Here is a 20,088-nt window from a genome sequence, read left to right as displayed (position 1 = left end):
ATATGGTTTATTTGTGTTAGAAATACATTGTTCAAAGACCTGTACAATATGATTCCATATATAGGCCCCAGCCTCAGTCCCAGCCCCACTCCCAGCCTCAGTCCCAGCCCCAGCCTCAGTCCCAGCCTCAGTCCCAGCCCCACTCCCAGCCGCAGCCTCAGTCCCAGCCCCACTCCCAGCCTCAGTCCCAGCCCCACTCCCAGCCGCAGCCTCAGCCCCAGCCCCACCCCCAGTCCCAGCTCATCCCCAGCTCAGCCCCAGCCCCACCCCCAGTCCCAGCTCATCCCCAGCTCAGCCCCAGCCCGTTGTGATGTGATGTTGAGGTGACATCACATTGAGGTGCTGCTCCGACCGGGGACTCTTTTGTGCCATGTTGAGTGTGTGTGTAAGTGTATGTAAGTGTGTGTCTGACCCTGGCTCATGGGCCTGCAGTGATGGTTGTGTTGATGTGATTGTTTGATATTCATTAGGACATTCTGACCAAACTATGGGAGACTAGATATTGATCCAGCTCAAACTCTCTTTCCATCCGGCTTCTCGCTCGCCATCTCTCCCTCTCTCTGTTCACAGTGGTGTTCAAGGTCATTGGGTGTGGAGCTCTGGAGGTGGTGTGTGTGTGTACGTATGTGTGTGCGTGTACGCGTGTGTTGAGGTGTGTGTGGAATTCTGGAGTTGGTGGTGACAGTTGCCGTGGCGATGACAGTTGCCATGGTGTTAGTAGTAGTCTCTTGAAGACTGGCTGACAGGAAGCACCAGAGGTCTGCTTGTCTTCATCCTGTGTACCAGAAAGAGCCCGCTGTCTTTCTGAGAGCTGCCCTCAACATCCAGCAGGAGACTGATAGACAGGTAGAGATCCAGGTAGACAGGTAGAGATCCAGGTAGACAGGTAGAGATACAGGTATATAGGTAGAGATACAGGTAGACAGGTAAAGATCCAGGTAGACAGGTAGAGATCCAGGTAGACAGGTAGAGATCCAGGTAGACAGGTAGCGATACAGGTAGACAGGTAGAGATCCAGGTAGAGATCCAGGTAGACAGGTAGAGATCCAGGTAGACAGGTAGAGATCCAGGTAGACAGGTAGCGATACAGGTAGACAGGCAGAGATACAGGTAGAGATACAGGTAGATACAGGTAGTCAGGTAGAGATACAGGTAGATACAGGTACAGATATAGGGGTAAGGGTGGAGGAGGAAGAGATGGTGGAGAGGGCTGGGGTCAGGGTGGAGGAGGAAGAGAGGTTTATTTATAATAAGTTCTTGCGTTCAACTGACCTATCACGAAAGTCACACCCCAGAACGGCTTTGACCAATCCTACCTTAGCTACCGGTCACTACTTGAAGAAGCTCCGTCAAGCTTAGGGTTAGCAGCCCCTTCCTCCTCTCTCCTCCTCTTCCCTCAAACCTCCTCCTTCCTCCTCCTCCATGCTCCTCCCTGCAGCCCCTTCCTCCTCTCTCCTCCTCTTCCCTCAAACCTCCTCCTTCCTCCTCCTCTCTGCTCCTCCCTGCAGCCCCTTCCTCCTCTCTCCTCCTCTTCCCTCAAACCTCCTCCTTCCTCCTCCTCCATGCTCCTCCCTGCAGCCCCTTCCTCCTCTCTCCTCCTCTTCCCTCAAACATCCTCCTTCCTCCTCCTCTCTGCTCCTCCCTGCAGCCCCTTCCTCCTCTCTCCTCCTCTTCCCTCAAACCTCCTCCTTCCTCCTCCTCTCTGCTCCTCCCTGCAGCCCCTTCCTCCTCTCTCCTCCTCTTCCCTCAAACATCCTCCTTCCTCCTCCTCTCTGCTCCTCCCTGCAGCCCCTTCCTCCTCTCTCCTCCTCTTCCCTCAAACCTCCTCCTTCCTCCTCCTCCATGCTCCTCCCTGCAGCCCCTTCCTCCTCTCTCCTCCTCTTCCCTCAAACATCCTCCTTCCTCCTCCTCTCTGCTCCTCCCTGCAGCCCCTTCCTCCTCTCTCCTCCTCTTCCCTCAAACCTCCTCCTTCCTCCTCCTCCATGCTCCTCCCTGCAGCCCCTTCCTCCTCTCTCCTCCTCTTCCCTCAAACATCCTCCTTCCTCCTCCTCTCTGCTCCTCCCTGCAGCCCCTTCCTCCTCCTCTCCTCTTCCCTCCAACCTCCTCCTCTCTGCTCCTCCCTGCATTCCCTTCCTCCTCCTCCTTCCTCCTGCTCTTTTCTGCTGCAAAATGTGTCTGCTCACATTGAATAATGTAAGTGGATGTATACCACACATATACGCAATCACACACTCACACACAAACACACGATTTATAAACACACACACATGCATGCAAACACACACAGCATACTGTATACACACGCACACAAACCATAAACACACACACACACCATACCCAGCTCTCTAATTAAAAACCATGGTCATTCATCTAGCTAATTGCTACAATGCCTTGCAGTATCATATTCCCCCAGTGTGCTGCTCGACTGTCTGGCTCCATTGTTTCTCTCCTCCCTCTTTCTGTCTTTCCTTGTCTATCTCTCCTCCCTTCTCTCTCTCACTGTATCCTTACCTCTGTCCCTATCCCCTCTGTCTGTCCTCCCTGTTCCCCACCTCCCTATCCCCTCTGTCTGTCCTCCCTGTTCCCCACCTCCCTATCCCCTCTGTCTGTCCTCCCTGTTCCCCACCTCCCTATCCCCTCTGTCTGTCCTCCCTGTTCCCCACCTCCCTATCCCCTCTGTCTGTCCTCCCTGTTCCCCACCTCCCTATCCCCTCTGTCTGTCCTCCCTGTTCCCCACCTCCCTATCCCCTCTGTCTGTCCTCCCTGTTCCCCACCTCCCTATCCCCTCTGTCTGTCCTCCCTGTTCCCCACCTCCCTATCCCCTCTGTCTGTCCTCCCTGTTCCCCACCTCCCTATCCCCTCTGTCTGTCCTCCCTGTTCCCCACCTCCCTGTTCCTCTACTCCCTTTTCCCCACCTCCCTGTTCCTCTACTCCCTTTTCCCCACCTCCCTGTTCCTCTACTCCCTGTTCCCCACCTCCCTGTTCCTCTACTCCCTGTTCCCCACCTCCCTGTCCTCTACTCCCTGTTCCCCACCTCCCTGTTCCTCTACTCCCTGTTTCCCACCTCCCTGTTCCCCACCTCCCTGTTCCTCTACTCCCTGTTCCCCAACTCCCTGTTCCTCTACTCCCTGTTCCCCACCTCCCTGTTCCTCTACTCCCTGTTCCCCAACTCCCTGTTCCTCTACTCCCTGTACAACCCTCACCTCACACAAACACACATACATACACATATCACAAACACACGTACATGTCTGAAATTGCAGTTACTAAGAAATAGAGCACATTACGATCATACTGCAGATTAATATGAACTGAAGTGACATATGTCCCCAGACACTCCAGTGCTCTGCTGACCCCTGACCCCTACCCTGACACATACCCTGACCCTACCTTGACCCCTACTTTGAGCCCTACCCTGACAACTACCCTGACACTGACCCTAGACTACTCAAACACAGCTGCTCTCGCCTCAAATATTGATGATGATTCTAGATTTCTACAAATCATGTACGATTCCATAACTCTACAAACCACATACATGATTCCAGATCTAAACAAACCACATACATGATTCTGATGTGATTAGAGCCCTGTAGACTTTTAGGCTTCTATGGTCGTTGTTAAAGAGACACATGCTGTGACGACGTTTGTTGCTTACAGGAGGGGGGATGATTAAGTTGAGCACCAGTGAGGTGCCCCCACCAGCTGGGCGTAAAAAGTTGGTCTTAACTCTTACGTCGGTCTTAGCTGCGTCCGACTTTGTGATTTGAATTTACACCAAGTGCACCAAGCTTGACAGACCACGGTCGTAGCTCCGCCTGGTCTTAAGATGCTCGTCCTTGTGAAAATGCGAAAGATGCGTTGATCGTTGCCAAGCAACACATTTAAGAGCCTATCCAAAGCGCACTTTATAGCTGGCCTACATCTCCCTTCAAAACAAGCCATGGGTAAAGAAAACCAAAAGAAAAGGAAAAATTATTTTACTGATAGAGAAATTAGAAAACTTATAGAGTTGTATACTGAGAATAGAAGCGTGCTCACGGGGAAATGTACATATTACGCCTGCTCCACACTAGGTGTAACATGTACACCCAGGTGCAGCACATAAAGGGCTTAAGTTTAACTGGTGCACTAGTCGTAACTTTAAGTTAGTCGTAACTTTCAGTTCTACGTGGGACGTAGCGTCATGCCCAGGAGTACGCCCAGCTGGTGCACAGTTTTATGCACCAGCTGGGTGCATAATACCACACCTAGTTCCTCTAGGTGTGGTAACCCTCTAGGTGTGGTATCTATAGGTGTGGTATCTCCTTTAGGTGTGGTATCTCAAAGTTTGATATCTCCTTTAGGTGTGGTATCTCCTCTAGGTGTGTTATCTCTAGGTGTGGTATCTCCTCTAGGTGTGGTATCTCTAGGTGTGGTATCTCCTGTAGGTGTGGTATCTCCTGTAGGTGTGGTATCTCCTCTAAGTGTGGTATCTCTAGGTGTGGTATCTCCTCTAGGTGTGGTATCTCTAGGTGTGGTATCTCTAAGTTTGTTATTTCCTCTAGGTGTGGTAATTCCTCTAGGTGTGGTATCTCTAGGTGTGGTATCTCTAGGTGTGGTATCTCCTCTAGGTGTGGTATCTCCTCTAGGTGTGGTATCTCTAGGTGTAATATCTCCTCTATGTGTGGTATCTCCTCTAGGTGTAGTATCTCCTCTATGTGTGGTATCTCCTCTAGGTGTGGTATCTCCTCTAGGTGTGGTATCTCTAGGTGTAGTATCTCCTCTATGTGTGGTATCTCCTCTAGGTGTGGTATTTCCTCTAAGTGTAGTATTTCTAGGTGTAGTATCTCCTCTATGTGTGGTATCTCCTCTATGTGTGGTATCTCTAGGTGTAGTATCTCCTCTATGTGTGGTATCTCCTCTATGTGTGGTATCTCCTCTAGGTGTGGTATCTCCTCTATGTGTGGCATCTCCTCTAGGTGTGGTATCTCCTCTATGTGTGGTATCTCCTCTAGGTGTGGTATCTCCTCTAAGTGTAGTAGGCTTGCTGGTGTGTAGGATAGATAGTAGTGTGCTGAGGGAGCTGCATGTATAATTCATCAGACATCATTTACAGATTAGAGCTGGGTATCTGCAGGCGGGAATAGAACAACGACACTAAGTGACTTTTTATGTATGTTCATCCTTGATGTTCTCGACCTCCCTCATACCTCTCTCTCGCTCCTCATTTCCCCTTTCAGCCTCTACCGCTCCCTCCAGCCCTCTTTCTCTTCCCCCCTCTCCTTTACTCCATACTCCACCCATCTCCTCCCCTCTCATCCTCTCCACCCCTCTCCTCCCCTCTCATCCTCTCCTCCCCTCTCATCCTCTCCACCCCTCTCCTCCCCTCTCATCCTTTCCACCCCTCTCATCCTCTCCTCCCCTCTCATCCTCTCCACCCCTCTCATCCTCTCCTCCCCTCTCATCCTCTCCACCCCTCTCCTCCCCTCTCATCCTCTCCACCCCTCTCATCCTCTCCACCCCTCTCCTCCCCTCTCATCCTCTCCACCCCTCTCATCCTCTCCTCCCCTCTCCTCCCCTCTCATCCTCTCCACCCCTCTCCTCCCCTCTCATCCTCTCCACCCCTCTCCTCCCCTCCTCCCCTCTCATCCTCTCCTCCCCTCTCATCCTCTCCTCCCCTCTCATCCTCTCCACCCCTCTCCTCCCCTCTCATCCTCTCCACCCCTCTCCTCCCCTCTCCTCCCCTCTCATCCTCTCCACCCCTCTCCTCCCCTCCCCTCTCATCCTCTCCACAGCTTTCCACCCCTCTCCTCTTTCCCTCTTCACCTTATGTCTCCCCCTCTCTACTGCTTCCTCTCTCCCTTTTAAGTTACAGTTAAGAGGGGCTTAAAATAATGGTAATCTCTAAATACTTCACCACCGCTTGGTAGTAAGATGGAGAAAGTTAGGACAAATACTTTAAAATGACCTCTGAAATATTCATTCTGAATGATTACATTCTGAGAAAGGTTCTTATGATTTTTACTGAGGAGGTGGGAGGAAGTCTACAGGACAGAGAGAGATGGAGAGAGAGATGGAGAGAGAGATGGAGGGAGAGATGGAGAGAGAGAACGAGGGAGAGATGGAGGGAGAGATGGAGAGAGAGATGGAGGGAGAGATGGAGGGAGAGATGGAGGGAGAGATGGAGAGAGCTGGAGAGAGAGATGGAGAGAGAGATGGAGAGAGAGATGGAGGGCCCTATCTTGCACCCAGCGCAATTGAATTTGTCAACAACGCAAGTATCATTCCTATTTTGCACTCGACGCAAAGCAGACTTTTTCCTCCACAGCCGCACGTCGGTAAATTAGGGAATGAACTTGCGCTCCCAGGGGCGAAAAAAGGAGGTGTGTTGCGGCGCAAATGTTCCCTGGTGCTATTTTGCAGTTTCAAAAAAACAATTCTGCCTTAGACCAGGAAAAACGTAGTCTAAAGTCAATGGCGCGTTATTCAGATGCTATTTTAAGGGCGCATGCTTGGCCCGTGCGCACTGCTGGCGACGCCAGGGTCTTCTTCCTGCGAAGCTACGTTAATCTTTTTTTTTCATGGAATGGCTGTGTTACATTTCTTTCATGTCAATGATTACAAAGATTTTCATGAGAAATCTCTATGTATGTAAACTTGAGTTGTAACAATTGTGGCAATTTCCTCCCACGCCTGTTTAACTGAAGCTAATTTGGGTGGGTTTCCTCTTCCATCCCAATCAGAATCAGAATTTGGTTTATTCGCCATGTATGTTACACAAACACGGAATTTACTGTGGCATGAAGGTGCAAACAATAAACATATACGGGTCTTAAATTAAGTAAAAAAGTACAATGGTTAAAATAATTCTAAAAACTAAACTATTTAAAAATATAACAATTTAAAAAATTAAATATATATAAAAATAAGACTAAGAATTTGAGTGAGCAGCATGAGTGGGCAACTTAGTGCAATGAGAAAACTGCTCTGCCTTTCCCATACAATGTCAATTCTCTATCTTTTACGGCCCTGACTAGAACGTCGGTCTCCTCGGCTGTGAACCGCTCCTGGCGTGCGCCTGGCAAATCCGCCGTTTATAATAGCAATCCACCATGGAACAAGCGCGCCTGCTCTTAAAGGGAATGTGAGATGATGCTCTGCCTCAGACAGGTGTAGGGAGGTGCCTCAGACATGTGTAGGGAGGTGAGTCAGACAGGTGTAGGGAGGCGCCTCAGACAGGTGTAGGGAGGTGAGTCAGACAGGTGTAGGGAGGTGCCTCAGAAAGGTGTAGGGAGGCGCCTCAGACAGGTGTAGGGAGGTGAGTCAGACAGGTGTAGGGAGGTGCCTCAGACAGGTGTAGGGAGGTGCCTCAGACAGGTGTAGGGAGGTGAGTCAGACAGGTGTAGGGAGGTGAGTCAGACAGGTGTAGGGAGGTGAGTCAGACAGGTGTAGGGAGGTGCCTCAGAAAGGTGTAGGGAGGCGCCTCAGACAGGTGTAGGGAGGTGAGTCAGACAGGTGTAGGGAGGTGCCTCAGACAGGTGTAGGGAGGTGCCTCAGAAAGGTGTAAGGAGGCGCCTCAGACAGGTGTAGGGAGGTGAGTCAGACAGGTGTAGGGAGGTGCCTCAGAAAGGTGTAGGGAGGCGCCTCAGACAGGTGTAGGGAGGTGAGTCAGACAGGTGTAGGGAGGTGCCTCAGACAGGTGTAGGGAGGTGCCTCAGACAGGTGTAGGGAGGTGAGTCAGACAGGTGTAGGGAGGTGAGTCAGACAGGTGTAGGGAGGTGCCTCAGAAAGGTGTAGGGAGGCGCCTCAGACAGGTGTAGGGAGGTGAGTCAGACAGGTGTAGGGAGGTGCCTCAGACAGGTGTAGGGAGGTGCCTCAGAAAGGTGTAGGGAGGCGCCTCAGACAGGTATAGGGAGGTGAGTCAGACAGGTGTAGGGAGGTGAGTCAGACAGGTGTAGGGAGGTGCCTCAGACGGGTGTAGGGAGGTGCCTCAGAAAGGTGTAGGGAGGCGCCTCAGAGAGGTGTAGGGAGGTGAGTCAGACGGGTGTAGGGAGGTGCCTCAGAAAGGTGTAGGGAGGCGCCTCAGACAGGTGTAGGGAGGTGAGTCAGACAGGTGTAGGGAGGTGAGTCAGACAGGTGTAGGGAGGCGCCTCAGACAGGTGTAGGGAGGTGAGTCAGACAGGTGTAGGGAGGTGCCTCAGACTGGTGTAGGGAGGTGCCTCAGACAGGTGTAGGGAGGTGCCGTGGGAGGCTGGGGTGATGGGGGGTCTCTATGTGCTTAAATACAGCCCCACAGAGCCCCCACCACCTTCAGGGGGCCTTGTTTACATACAGCCCCACAGAGCCCCCCACCACCTTCAGGGGGCCTTGTTTACATACAGCCCCACAGAGCCCCACCACCACCACCACCTTCAGGGGGCCTTGTTTACATACAGCCCCACAGAGCCCCCCCACCACCACCACCTTCAGGGGGCCTTGTTTACATACAGCCCCACAGAGCCCCCCCACCACCACCTTCAGGGGGCCTTGTTTACATACAGCCCCACAGAGCCCCACCACCACCACCTTCAGGGGGCCTTGTTTACATACAGCCCCACAGAGCCCCCACCACCTTCAGGGGGCCTTGTTTACATACAGCCCCACAGAGCCCCACCACCACCACCTTCAGGGGGCCTTGTTTACATACAGCCCCACAGAGCCCCCCCCCCACCACCACCTTCAGGGGGCCTTGTTTACATACAGCCCCACAGAGCCCCCCCACCACCACCACCTTCAAGGGGCCTTGTTTACATACAGCCCCACAGAGCCCCACCACCACCTTCAGGGGGCCTTGTTTACATACAGCCCCACAGAGCCCCCCCACCACCACCACCTTCAGGGGGCCTTGTTTACATACAGCCCCACAGAGCCCCCCCCCACCACCACCTTCAGGGGGCCTTGTTTACATACAGCCCCACAGAGCCCCCACCACCACCACCTTCAGGGGGCCTTGTTTACATACAGCCCCACAGAGCCCCACCACCACCTTCAGGGGGCCTTGTTTACATACAGCCCCACAGAGCCCACCACCACCTTCAGGGGGCCTTGTTTACATACAGCCCCACAGAGCCCCACCACCACCTTCAGGGGGCCTTGTTTACATACAGCCCCACAGAGACCCCCCCACCACCACCTTCAGGGGGCCTTGTTTACATACAGCCCCACAGAGCCCCACCACCACCACCTTCAGGGGGCCTTGTTTACATACAGCCCCACAGAGCCCCCCCACCACCACCACCTTCAGGGGGCCTTGTTTACATACAGCCCCACAGAGCCCCCACCACCTTCAGGGGGCCTTGTTTACATACAGCCCCACAGAGCCCCCCCACCACCACCTTCAGGGGGCCTTGTTTACATACAGCCCCACAGAGCCCCACCACCACCACCACCTTCAGGGGGCCTTGTTTACATACAGCCCCACAGAGCCCCCCCACCACCACCACCTTCAGGGGGCCTTGTTTACATACAGCCCCACAGAGCCCCACCACCACCACCACCTTCAGGGGGCCTTGTTTACATACAGCCCCACAGAGCCCCCCCCCCACCACCACCTTCAGGGGGCCTTGTTTACATACAGCCCCACAGAGCCCCCCCACCACCACCACCTTCAAGGGGCCTTGTTTACATACAGCCCCACAGAGCCCCACCACCACCTTCAGGGGGCCTTGTTTACATACAGCCCCACAGAACCCCACCACCACCACCTTCAGGGGGCCTTGTTTACATACAGCCCCACAGAGCCCCACCACCACCACCACCTTCAGGGGGCCTTGTTTACATACAGCCCCACAGAGCCCCCCCACCACCACCACCTTCAGGGGGCCTTGTTTACATACAGCCCCACAGAGCCCCCCCCCACCACCACCTTCAGGGGGCCTTGTTTACATACAGCCCCACAGAGCCCCACCACCACCACCTTCAAGGGGCCTTGTTTACATACAGCCCCACAGAGCCCCACCACCACCTTCAGGGGGCCTTGTTTACATACAGCCCCACAGAGCCCACCACCACCTTCAGGGGGCCTTGTTTACATACAGCCCCACAGAGCCCCACCACCACCTTCAGGGGGCCTTGTTTACATACAGCCCCACAGAGCCCCACCACCACCACCTTCAAGGGGCCTTGTTTACATACAGCCCCACAGAGCCCCCCACCACCACCTTCAGGGGGCCTTGTTTATATACAGCCCCACAGAGCCCCACCACCACCACCTTCAGGGGGCCTTGTTTACATACAGCCCCACAGAGCCCCACCACCACCACCACCTTCAGGGGGCCTTGTTTATATACAGCCCCACAGAGCCCCCCCACCACCACCTTCAGGGGGCCTTGTTTACATACAGCCCCACAGAGCCCCACCACCACCTTCAGGGGGCCTTGTTTACATACAGCCCCACAGAGCCCCACCACCACCACCTTCAAGGGGCCTTGTTTACATACAGCCCCACAGAGCCCCCCACCACCACCTTCAGGGGGCCTTGTTTATATACAGCCCCACAGAGCCCCACCACCACCACCTTCAGGGGGCCTTGTTTACATACAGCCCCACAGAGCCCCACCACCACCACCACCTTCAGGGGGCCTTGTTTATATACAGCCCCACAGAGCCCCCCCACCACCACCACCTTCAGGGGGCCTTGTTTACATACAGCCCCACAGAGCCCCACCACCACCTTCAGGGGGCCTTGTTTACATACAGCCCCACAGAGCCCCACCACCACCACCTTCAAGGGGCCTTGTTTACATACAGCCCCACAGAGCCCCCCACCACCACCTTCAGGGGGCCTTGTTTATATACAGCCCCACAGAGCCCCACCACCACCACCTTCAGGGGGCCTTGTTTACATACAGCCCCACAGAGCCCCACCACCACCACCACCTTCAGGGGGCCTTGTTTATATACAGCCCCACAGAGCCCCACCACCACCACCTTCAAGGGGCCTTGTTTACATACAGCCCCACAGAGCCCCCCACCACCACCTTCAGGGGGCCTTGTTTATATACAGCCCCACAGAGCCCCACCACCACCACCTTCAGGGGGCCTTGTTTACATACAGCCCCACAGAGCCCCACCACCACCACCACCTTCAGGGGGCCTTGTTTATATACAGCCCCACAGAGCCCCCCCACCACCACCTTCAGGGGGCCTTGTTTACATACAGCCCCACAGAGCCCCCCCACCACCACCTTCAGGGGGCCTTGTTTACATACAGCCCCACAGAGCCCCACCACCATCACCACCTTCAGGGGGCCTTGTTTACATACAGCCCCACAGAGCCCCACCACCACCACCTTCAGGGGGCCTTGTTTACATACAGCCCCACAGAGCCCCACCACCACCTTCAGGGGGCCTTGTTTACATACAGCCCCACAGAGCCCCACCACCACCACCACCTTCAGGGGGCCTTGTTTACATACAGCCCCACAGAGCACCACCACCACCTTCAGGGGGCCTTGTTTACATACAGCCCCACAGAGCCCCACCACCACCTTCAGGGGGCCTTGTTTACATACAGCCCCACAGAGCCCCCCCACCACCACCACCTTCAGGGGGCCTTGTTTACATACAGCCCCACAGAGCCCCACCACCACCACCACCTTCAGGGGGCCTTGTTTACATACAGCCCCACAGAGCCCCACCACCACCACCACCTTCAGGGGGCCTTGTTTACATACAGCCCCACAGAGCCCCCCCACCACCACCACCTTCAGGGGGCCTTGTTTACATACAGCCCCACAGAGCCCCCACCACCTTCAGGGGGCCTTGTTTACATACAGCCCCACAGAGCCCCCCCACCACCACCACCTTCAAGGGGCCTTGTTTACATACAGCCCCACAGAGCCCCACCACCACCTTCAGGGGGCCTTGTTTACATACAGCCCCACAGAGCCCCCCCACCACCACCACCTTCAGGGGGCCTTGTTTGCATACAGCCCCACAGAGCCCCACCACCACCTTCAGGGGGCCTTGTTTACATACAGCCCCACAGAGCCCCACCACCACCTTCAGGGGGCCTTGTTTACATACAGCCCCACAGAGCCCCATCACCACCACCTTCAGGGGGCCTTGTTTACATACAGCCCCACAGAGCCCCCCACCACCACCTTCAAGGGGCCTTGTTTACATACAGCCCCACAGAGCCCCCCACCACCACCTTCAAGGGGCCTTGTTTACATACAGCCCCACAGAGCCCCCCACCACCACCTTCAGGGGCCTTGTTTACATACAGCCCCACAGAGCCCCACCACCACCACCACCTTCAGGGGGCCTTGTTTACATACAGCCCCACAGAGCCCCACCACCACCACCTTCAAGGGGCCTTGTTTACATACAGCCCCACAGAGCCCCCCCACCACCACCACCTTCAGGGGGCCTTGTTTACATACAGCCCCACAGAGCCCCCCACCACCACCTTCAGGGGGCCTTGTTTACATACAGCCCCACAGAGCCCCCCCCCCACCACCACCTTCAGGGGGCCTTGTTTACATACAGCCCCACAGAGCCCCCCCACCACCACCACCTTCAGGGGGCCTTGTTTACATACAGCCCCACAGAGCCCCCCCACCACCACCACCTTCAGGGGGCCTTGTTTACATACAGCCCCACAGAGCCCCACCACCACCTTCAAGGGGCCTTGTTTACATACAGCCCCACAGAGCCCCACCACCACCACCACCTTCAGGGGGCCTTGTTTACATACAGCCCCACAGAGCCCCCCCACCACCACCTTCAGGGGGCCTTGTTTACATACAGCCCCACAGAGCCCCACCACCACCACCACCTTCAGGGGGCCTTGTTTACATACAGCCCCACAGAGCCCCACCACCACCTTCAGGGGGCCTTGTTTACATACAGCCCCACAGAGCCCCCCCACCACCACCACCTTCAGGGGGCCTTGTTTACATACAGCCCCACAGAGCCCCCCCACCACCACCACCTTCAGGGGGCCTTGTTTACATACAGCCCCACAGAGCCCCCCCACCACCACCACCTTCAGGGGGCCTTGTTTACATACAGCCCCACAGAGCCCCCCCACCACCACCACCTTCAGGGGGCCTTGTTTACATACAGCCCCACAGAGCCCCACCACCACCTTCAAGGGGCCTTGTTTACATACAGCCCCACAGAGCCCCACCACCACCACCACCTTCAGGGGGCCTTGTTTACATACAGCCCCACAGAGCCCCCCCACCACCACCTTCAGGGGGCCTTGTTTACATACAGCCCCACAGAGCCCCACCACCACCACCACCTTCAGGGGGCCTTGTTTACATACAGCCCCACAGAGCCCCACCACCACCTTCAGGGGGCCTTGTTTACATACAGCCCCACAGAGCCCCCCCACCACCACCACCTTCAGGGGGCCTTGTTTACATACAGCCCCACAGAGCCCCACCACCACCTTCAAGGGGCCTTGTTTACATACAGCCCCACAGAGCCCCACCACCACCTTCAGGGGGCCTTGTTTACATACAGCCCCACAGAGCCCCACCACCACCACCTTCAGGGGGCCTTGTTTACATACAGCCCCACAGAGCCCCCCCACCACCACCACCTTCAAGGGGCCTTGTTTACATACAGCCCCACAGAGCCCCACCACCACCTTCAGGGGGCCTTGTTTACATACAGCCCCACAGAGCCCCACCACCACCTTCAGGGGGCCTTGTTTACATACAGCCCCACAGAGCCCCACCACCACCACCACCTTCAGGGGGCCTTGTTTACATACAGCCCCACAGAGCCCCACCACCACCACCACCTTCAGGGGGCCTTGTTTACATACAGCCCCACAGAGCCCCCCCACCACCTTCAGGCAGCCTTGTTTACATACAGCCCCACAGAGCCCCACCACCACCACCACCTTCAGGGGGCCTTGTTTACATACAGCCCCACAGAGCCCCACCACCACCACCTTCAGGGGGCCTTGTTTACATACAGCCCCACAGAGCCCCACCACCACCTTCAGGCAGCCTTGTTTATATACAGCCCCACAGAGCCCCCCCACCACCACCACCTTCAGGGGGCCTTGTTTACATACAGCCCCACAGAGCCCCCCCACCACTTTCAGGGGGCCTTGTTTACATACAGCCCCACAGAGCCCCACCACCACCTTCAGGCAGCCTTGTTTACATACAGCCCCACAGAGCCCCACCACCACCTTCAGGGGGCCTTGTTTACATACAGCCCCACAGAGCCCCCCCACCACCACCTTCAGGGGGCCTTGTTTACATACAGCCCCACAGAGCCCCACCACCACCACCACCTTCAGGGGGCCTTGTTTACATACAGCCCCACAGAGCCCCACCACCACCTTCAGGGGGCCTTGTTTACATACAGCCCCACAGAGCCCCACCACCACCTTCAGGCAGCCTTGTTTACATACAGCCCCACAGAGCCCCACCACCACCACCACCTTCAGGGGGCCTTGTTTACATACAGCCCCACAGAGCCCCACCACCACCTTCAGGGGGCCTTGTTTACATACAGCCCCACAGAGCCCCCCCACCACCACCTTCAGGGGGCCTTGTTTACATACAGCCCCACAGAGCCCCACCACCACCTTCAGGGGGCCTTGTTTACATACAGCCCCACAGAGCCCCCCACCACCACCTTCAGGGGGCCTTGTTTACATACAGCCCCACAGAGCCCCACCACCACCTTCAGGGGGCCTTGTTTACATACAGCCCCACAGAGCCCCACCACCACCACCACCTTCAGGGGGCCTTGTTTACATACAGCCCCACAGAGCCCCCCCACCACCACCACCTTCAGGGGGCCTTGTTTACATACAGCCCCACAGAGCCCCACCACCACCTTCAGGGGGCCTTGTTTACATACAGCCCCACAGAGCCCCACCACCACCTTCAGGGGGCCTTGTTTACATACAGCCCCACAGAGCCCCCCCACCACCACCTTCAGGGGGCCTTGTTTACATACAGCCCCACAGAGCCCCACCACCACCACCACCTTCAGGGGGCCTTGTTTACATACAGCCCCACAGAGCCCCACCACCACCTTCAGGGGGCCTTGTTTACATACAGCCCCACAGAGCCCCACCACCACCTTCAGGCAGCCTTGTTTACATACAGCCCCACAGAGCCCCACCACCACCACCACCTTCAGGGGGCCTTGTTTACATACAGCCCCACAGAGCCCCACCACCACCTTCAGGGGGCCTTGTTTACATACAGCCCCACAGAGCCCCCCCACCACCACCACCTTCAGGGGGCCTTGTTTACATACAGCCCCACAGAGCCCCACCACCACCACCTTCAGGGGGCCTTGTTTACATACAGCCCCACAGAGCCCCACCACCACCTTCAGGGGGCCTTGTTTACATACAGCCCCACAGAGCCCCCCACCACCACCTTCAGGGGGCCTTGTTTACATACAGCCCCACAGAGCCCCCCCACCACCTTCAGGGGGCCTTGTTTACATACAGCCCCACAGAGCCCCACCACCACCACCTTCAGGGGGCCTTGTTTACATACAGCCCCACAGAGCCCCACCACCACCACCACCTTCAGGGGGCCTTGTTTACATACAGCCCCACAGAGCCCCACCACCACCACCACCTTCAGGGGGCCTTGTTTACATACAGCCCCACAGAGCCCCACCACCACCTTCAGGGGGCCTTGTTTACATACAGCCCCACAGAGCCCCCCCACCACCACCTTCAGGGGGCCTTGTTTACATACAGCCCCACAGAGCCCCACCACCACCACCACCTTCAGGGGGCCTTGTTTACATACAGCCCCACAGAGCCCCACCACCACCACCTTCAAGGGGCCTTGTTTACATACAGCCCCACAGAGCCCCACCACCACCACCACCTTCAGGGGGCCTTGTTTACATACAGCCCCACAGAGCCCACCACCACCTTCAGGGGGCCTTGTTTACATACAGCCCCACAGAGCCCCACCACCACCACCACCTTCAGGGGGCCTTGTTTACATACAGCCCCACAGAGCCCCACCACCACCACCTTCAGGGGGCCTTGTTTACATACAGCCCCACAGAGCCCCACCACCACCTTCAGGGGGCCTTGTTTACATACAGCCCCACAGAGCCCCCCCACCACCACCACCTTCAGGGGGCCTTGTTTACATACAGCCCCACAGAGCCCCACCACCACCACCTTCAGGGGGCCTTGTTTACATACAGCCCCACAGAGCCCCACCACCACCTTCAGGGGGCCTTGTTTACATACAGCCCCACAGAGCCCCACCACCACCTTCAGGGGGCCTTGTTTACATACAGCCCCACAGAGCCCCACCACCACCACCACCTTCAGGGGGCCTTGTTTACATACAGCCCCACAGAGCCCCACCACCACCACCTTCAGGGGGCCTTGTTTACATACAGCCCCACAGAGCCCCACCACCACCTTCAGGGGGCCTTGTTTACATACAGCCCCACAGAGCCCCACCACCACCACCACCTTCAGGGGGCCTTGTTTACATACAGCCCCACAGAGCCCCACCACCACCTTCAGGGGGCCTTGTTTACATACAGCCCCACAGAGCCCCACCACCACCACCACCTTCAGGGGGCCTTGTTTACATACAGCCCCACAGAGCCCCCCCACCACCACCACCTTCAGGGGGCCTTGTTTACATACAGCCCCACAGAGCCCCCCCACCACCACCACCTTCAGGCAGCCTTGTTTACATACAGCCCCACAGAGCCCCACCACCACAACCACCTTCAGGCAGCCTTGTTTACATACAGCCCCACAGAGCCCCACCACCACCACCACCTTCAGGCTGCAGCATAAATGCACAGCTTCGGTCTCATCACTGTCTCATTATTCACCTGGCTTCTGTCCTGGGAGAGGAACCACAGGGGGTGGGGGGGGGCCGTTGGCCCAGGTGTTGTCTGGCCTGGAGGGACAACTCCTCCCTCCCACCCAACCATACAACCACCTTCATGGTCTTCCCTCCTCCAAGATTCACATCCTCTTTCCTCCTTCTTCCCTTCTCCCCCCTTTCCCTCTATCTCTCCTCTTCTCTCCCTCTCTCTCGTCTATCTCGTCTCGTGTATATTTTCAGAAGCTTGTAGACAGCTTATGCTTTGTCTGTGTAATTATGATCATAATGAATATAGTATCTACGCATTATACACTAAATTATAAACGTTTTACTGTATTGACAGTTCAGCATGTCCATCTCTCCCCTCCTCTCTCCCCTCCTCTCACCCCTCCTCTCTCCCCTCCTCTCTCCCCTCCTCTCACCCCTCCTCTCTCCCCTCCTCTCTCCCTTCCCTATCACCCTTCCTTCGCAACCCTCCTTATTTATTCTATATCTCTCTATCCCTCCCTCCATCATTCTCCTATCCCTCTCCATCCCTCCTTCCATCCCTCTCTCCATCTCTCAGTCTATATAGTGCCCTTATCTCTGTGCTTTTCATTCAATATTTACATCCAAGATTGGCAGTGTTGACACACAGACAGTACATAGACCTCGGCTCTGTGTGAACCTCAAGGCTTAGAATAATTGACTCTTACTTAATCTGTGCATCACAACCCTCACACAAACACACATACATACACATATCAGAAACACACGTACATGTCAGAAATTGCAGTTATTAAGAAATAGAGCACATTACGATCATACTGCAGATGAATATGAATTGAAGTGACAGACATGAAGTCCCTAGCCCAGGGGTGGACAACCCTGGTCCTCTGGTCCGCTGTCCTGCATGTTTTAGATGTTTCCCTGCTCCAGCACACTTGTTTCAAATGAATGATCATTACCCGGCTTCTACAGAGCTTGATAACAACCCATTCATTTGAAACAAGTGTGCTGGAGCAGGGAAACATCTAAAACATGCAGGACAGCGGCTCCCCTGGGCTAGGGACTTCATATATGTCACTTCAGTGATTCGTGATTTCAGATCTCTACAAACCATGTGCATGATTCCAGAACGATTCCAGACTAACACTTTAACTTGGGAAGATCTATTTGCAGAGAGCTGCTGTCCATGGATGTCTGGACGCTGCTCTTGGGTGTTCAGCATCTGCTGTGGTTTTCACTTCCTGTGCTGTTCACCTCTGTCAAACACAACGCTGATGTTGCAACTATTCATCTATCCAGCATTAAAACGCACACACACACACACACACTCACTCACACAAACACACTCACTCACACACACACACACACACACACACTCACTCACACACTCAGCAGCCTTCTGTCCATCATGCTCATAGGAAGCCTACACGGTATGCATGAAATGTGTCATGGTTGGTAACATATTCATAGTTCATTTAAATATTGTTTTCATTTGCGTGAGGGCTGGGAAGACTTGTCTGAATGCAGGTGATGTGTGTGATGTGTGACGTGTGTGTGAGGTGTGTGTGATGTGTGTGTGAGGTGTGTGATGTGTGAGGTGTGTGTGACGTGTGTGTGATGTGTGTGAGGTGTGACGTGTGTGAGGTGTGTGTGATGTGTGTGATGTGTGACGTGTGTGAGGTGTGTGTGATGTGTGTGTGATGTGTAATGTGTGTGTGACGTGTGTAATGTGTGACGTGTGTGTGTGTGAGGTGTGACGTGTGTAATGTGTGAGGTGTGTGTGATGTGTGTGATGTGTTTGAGGTGTGTGTGATGTGTGTGGTGTGTGTGGTGTGTGTGTGAGGCGTGTGTGACGTGTGTGTGAGGTGTGTAATGTGTGAGGTGTGTGTGATGTGTGTGTGAGGCGTGTGTGACGTGTTTGTGATGTGTTTGAGGTGTGTGTGATGTGTGAGGTGTGTGTGATGTGTGTGATGTGTTTAAGGTGTGTGTGACGTGTGTGGTGTGTGTGAGGTGTGTGTGATGTGTGAGGTGTGTGTGATGTGTGAGGTGTGTGTGATGTGTGAGGTGTGTGTGAGGTGTGTGTGATGTGTGTGATGTGTTTAAGGTGTGTGATGTGTTTAAGGTGTGTGTGATGTGTTTGAGGTGTGTGTGAGGTGTGTGTGATGTGTGATGTGTGAGGTGCGTGTGATGTGTTTAAGGTGTGTGATGTGTTTAAGGTGTGTGTGATGTGTGTGATGTGTGTGATGTGTTTAAGGTGTGTGTGATGTGTGTGATGTGTGTGATGTGTTTAAGGTGTGTGTGATGTGTGAGGTGTGTGTGATGTGTTTAAGGTGTGTGATGTGTTTAAGGTGTGTGTGAGGTGTGAGACGTGTGTGATGTGTTTAAGGTGTGTGTGATGTGTGTGATGTGTGTGATGTGTGTGATGTGTGTGATGTGTTTAAGGTGTGTGTGAGGTGTGTGTGATGTGTGTGAGGTGTGTGTGATGTGTGTGAGGTGTGTGACGTGTGTGAATGCAATGTGTCTCATCTCCCATGACCTTTCATCGCTCCTCACTGGAAAACTTCTCAATTATAGAGTCTTCTTCCTCTACTCCTTCTTCAGTACAGCCCAGCCCAGTACAGCCCAGCCCAGTACAGTCCAGCCAAGTACAGTACAAAACAGTCCAGTACAGCCCAGCCCAGTACAGTACATTTAGTCATTTTAGCAGACGCTCTTATCCAGAGCGACAAAACACTCCAGTACAGCCCAGCCCAGTACAGTCCAGCCAAGTACAGTACAAAACAGTCCAGCCCAGACCAGCCCAATACAGTCCAGCCCAGTACAGCCCAGCCCAGTACAGTCCAGCCAAGTACAGTACAAAACAGTCCAGTACAGCCCAGGGAGTCAGATGGCTGAGTGGTTAGGGAAGCGGGCTAGTAATCAGAAGGTTGCTAGTTCGATTCCCGGCTATGCCAACCAAATGACGTTGTGTCCTTGGGCAAGGCACTTCACCCTACTTGCCTCGGGGAGAATGTCCCTGTACTTACTGTAAGTCGCTCTGGATAAGAGCGTCTGCTAAATGACTAAATGTAAATGTACAGCCCAGACCAGCCCAATACAGTCCAGCCCAGCCCAGTACAGAACCATCATAAGCTCTCCGTGTGTCTGACATTTCATTGTTTTTATCAGTGACATCAGAGCTGGGAGGAGGATGACAAGCAAATGACAAGGGGATGACAAGGTGAGTCATTGTTCAACCTGAACAGAATCAATAAAATCCTTGTTGGCT

Source organism: Osmerus mordax, chromosome 5, assembly GCF_038355195.1.
Source record: "Osmerus mordax isolate fOsmMor3 chromosome 5, fOsmMor3.pri, whole genome shotgun sequence".
In the NCBI taxonomy this organism is placed as follows: Eukaryota; Metazoa; Chordata; class Actinopteri; order Osmeriformes; family Osmeridae; genus Osmerus; species Osmerus mordax.
This window is presented reverse-complemented; position numbering follows the sequence as displayed.